The sequence below is a fragment of the Triticum urartu genome, chromosome 1, assembly GCF_003073215.2.
Source record: "Triticum urartu cultivar G1812 chromosome 1, Tu2.1, whole genome shotgun sequence".
Taxonomy (NCBI): domain Eukaryota; kingdom Viridiplantae; phylum Streptophyta; class Magnoliopsida; order Poales; family Poaceae; genus Triticum; species Triticum urartu.
In genome coordinates this window covers 535,726,013-535,730,100 of record NC_053022.1, presented here as the reverse complement: position 1 = coordinate 535,730,100, position 4,088 = coordinate 535,726,013, and the positions used below count along the sequence as shown (strand labels likewise).

Below are 4,088 nucleotides of genomic sequence, written 5' to 3'. Positions count from 1 at the left end.
CTGTTTTTGCCAGGCCAGTTGGTGCGTCGAGAAGGACACACCCCATAAAAAGTTGCACGACGACGACGTCGATGTATACATGCTGGGTGAGTCATCATTTGTATGCAACTATTGTACCGGCCGGACAGTGCAGTGCCAAGTCTACCTAGCTTGCGGATTAAGAGCAACTTCAATCCATTTCGCAAAAAAAAGAGCAACTACAATCCAGCGACCCATTTTGTCCGTTTGGGTCATCCGGACATAAAACTTGGCCCAACGGGACGATCCAAACGGACGCGCGTGTCCGCCTGCTGTCCATCTGTTATCTGACTTGACCCAAACTTGGCCCAAATATGGGCTACAAATGGGTATGAATGGGCAAAAGAGGACGCTCCCGTCGACCACTCTTGTCCGCTCGTGTCCGCCCTGGTCCCATGTCTCAGCGACTACACGAGTTGGGCATCTACCTCCACAACCGCCGGCAACAAAGAGCGAGGCCACCGGCGGGGACGTCGCAGCGCTCACCGGCGCAGGCCGCCACCTCCCGCGGCGGAGCAGCTAGCGCTGGCATTGGAGCTCATGGGGCGGCAAGATCTCGTGGCGGAGGGAGCGCCTGACTTCGGCGCCGGCAAGATCCTACAATGGCGCAATGGGGGTAGGAGGGCTCGAGGGGGTGCCCGCCGGCGAGGAGGAGCAGAGGGGCGATGCGAGAGGTGTTGGAATATTTGTATAGAGATAGAGTTGTATAGAGAGAGAACTTCTCCTGTTTAAACCTGTATCTCCTCTCTATCTCTTCTTCTGTTCCAAACTCTACCGGTCGATCTCTGTCGATCGTTTTCTTCTTGTAAGCCACGGCAATGCCCATATAAATACAAGTGCGGCCTGAGGGAGCCACACGTGAGGGGGAGTGTTGACGTATAATGTGCTGCCTAGTCTCTTCCATCAGATCGGTCTTTTGGTTGCATTGGCTAGAGCATGCACTTCTACATGGTAATCAGAGCGACTTCTTCCTAAGATCAAAAGGAGATCGCATCTAGACAAACCGTTCTTCAACCTATCGCCATGACTACTGCTTCCACCACCTCCAGCACCATGAGTGCCCTCGCCACGTCCCTTGCGTCCACCTCCACCTTCGCCCCTTCCTCCTCCTCCACCGCATCCTTTACCACGTCCCTTGGATCACCCCCAGGAGAAGCTTATGAGGAACAACTACCTCATGTGGAAGGCCATCGTGCTGCCTCAAATCAAAGGCGCACAGATGGGCCACCACCTTGATCTGGCGAGCCAGGCGCCACCGGAAACCCTCACCATCACCAAGGATGGGAAGGAGGAGCAGATCGCCAATTTTGCCCGAGTTCTCTGGTATGCACAGCAGCAACAGGTTCAGAGCTTTCTGATGGGTTCTCTGTCTCGCGAGATTCTTGCACAGGTGGTTACCCTTCAGACACCGGCGGAGCTGTGGGCGGCGATCGTAGCTATGTTTGCTGCCCAAACCAAAGCACAGGCGATCAATACTCGGATGGAACTCACAAACCTCAAGAAGGGTAACATGTCCATGTCAGAGTACTTAGCCAAGATCAAGATGCTCACGGATGAGATCGCCTGCACCGGAGCTGCCATGTCCAGAGGCGAGATCGTCTCCCAAGTTCTGGCCGGTCTCGACCTCGACTACAACCCGGTCGTGTCGGCGCTTGCTGCGCGGGTTGAACCCGTGACCGTCCAGGAGCTATACACGCAGCTTCTCAGTTTTGACGCACGTCTCAATCTTCTCCATGGGATGAACGTGCGCCAGTCTTCAGCTAACGCTGCCTCGCGTGGCCGTGGTACTGGCCGTGGGCGCGATCAGGGAAGGAACCGCAGCAACAGCAGCGGTGGTGGCGGGCGCGGCCGCGGCAGCGGACCAGACGCTCGATCCGGCGGGGGCGGCTACACCAGCACCAACGCTCCTGCCCGTTCTAGAGGGGGTGGCTTCAACAACAATCACAACTCCTCTGGACCTTCCTCAAGCAACCGTGTTCGGTGTCAATTGTGCAAGAAACCGGGCCATGAGGTCATGGACTGTTGGCATCGTTATGATGAAGACTACGTTCCTGACGCCCGTCATGTCTCTGCTGCAATCAGAGAGCAAGGAGGAGATGGCACGGTCTGGTACGCCGATTCAGGGGCCACTGATCATGTCACCAACGAGCTTGAAAAACTCTCCATGAGGGAGAGATATCTCGGCAACGATCAAATTCACACCGCAAGCGGTGGAGGTATGGATATTTGTCACATTGGTCAAGCATCTATTAATTCCCCTACTCTTAAACGTGATCTTATTCTAAAAGATGTCCTTCATGTTCCACAAGCCGACAAAAACCTAGCATCCATGTCTCGTTTATCTGCCGATAATAATGTTTTCTTTGAAACTCATCCAACATATTTTTTCATCAAAGATCGGGCAACGAGGGAGCTCATTCATCACGGTAGATGCATTGGAGGCTTGTATCCCATCACATCCGGAGCACTTAGTCGAAAGTGTCGTCATCAAGTTTACTCCATCATCAAGCCCTCCTTGGCGAGATGGCATCAAAGATTAGGACATCCTTCTTCGATCATAGTCAAGCAAGTAGTGAATAAAGGCAATCTTCCATTGTCATCCAGTCAAAATATTGAGTCTGGTTGTGATGCTTGTCAGTGTACAAAGAGTCATCAACTCCCTTATCCTAAGTCAAATAGTGTGTCTCGTGCTCCATTGGAACTTATTTTTAGTGATGTATGGGGTCATGCATTCTTTTGAAAGAAAAATATATTATGTTAGCTTTATTGATGACTTTAGCAAGTTCACTTGGATATATTTGCTTAAGTTTAAATCTGAAGTTCTTTCCATCTTCCAAGAATTTCAGAAACTTGTTGAGCGTCAATTCAACAGAAAGATTATTGCAGTCCAAAGTGACTGGGGAGGAGAGTATGAGAAACTCAATTCTTTCTTTCGTGACATTGGTATTAGTCATCATGTCTCTTGCCCTCATGCTCATCAGCAGAATGGCTCCGCCGAGCGTAAACATTGCCACATTGTCGAAGTAGGTCTATCCCTTCTAGCTCATGCATCCATGCCCTTAAAATATTGGGACGAAGCCTTCATTGCTGCCACTTATCTTATAAATCGTCTTCCCAGGAAAGTAATTGGTCATATTACTCCTTTGGAAAAATTGTTTCATCAAAAACCAGACTATAACTCCTTGAGAATTTTTGGGTGTGCTTGCTACCCTAATCTTCGTCCATATAATCATCACAAACTTGAGTTTCGTTCGACTCAATGTGTGTTTCTCGGTTATAGTAACCTTCACAAAGGATACAAGTGTCTTGAACTCTCTATTGGACGAATCTATATTTCTCGTGATGTTATATTTGATGAAACAATATTCCCTTTTGAAAAACTTCATCCAAATGCCGGAGCTCTTCTTCGTGCAGAAATTGCACTTCTTCCGGAATATGTGTCTAGTCTAGATCATGGGGGTGAGTTAAATAGTGCTGATCATGTGACTAATCCTAAAGAAAATATGGTTTTTGATGGTAAAAGTGCAGCTTCAGGGCGTGATTTTATGCAAAGAGATGCAACCAAAACTGTCACGGGATCCCAGGAAGATTTGGGCGGCAGCAGCACAGGATCCGAGGAAAATCCCCGCGTTAGGCTTGGCGCGCGATCCCGGGCGATTCCCTCCGTGTCGCATGCGCCAGCCGACGACAGCCCAGGCAGCATGGGCCAGCCTAGCCAAACCGGCGCAGGCCAGTGCCGCTCCCCGAGCGCCACGCGTGCGACTGATGGGCTGGTGGCCGACCAGGAGACAGGCGCGGGCCCCAGCACAAACGTCTCGCCCCGCGCATCCGAGGAGACAGCCAGCGAGGGTGACACGCGGCGCGGCTCCACTGGAGCGTTGATTGCAAAGGAGATCCCTGTCGCCTCGGATCTGGAGCGGTCTGTCGCGGCTGATCCAGATCGGTCTGGCGCAACGGATCCGGCCGAATCTTCTGTGGTTGCAAATTCTGCTGGTGAGTCTGATGCGCTAGGTATTCCACTTCGACACACGAGGTCTCGGTCTGGTATTGTTAAGAAGAAAGGATACACT

At 51.3% G+C, this 4,088-nt stretch overlaps 1 pseudogene; it reads left to right on the top strand.

Annotated features, from left to right (window-relative positions):
• The first annotated feature begins 1,596 nt into the window (after positions 1–1,596).
• LOC125533319 lies at positions 1,597–1,733 on the top strand (annotated as a pseudogene).
• The last annotated feature ends 2,355 nt before the right edge of the window (positions 1,734–4,088 follow it).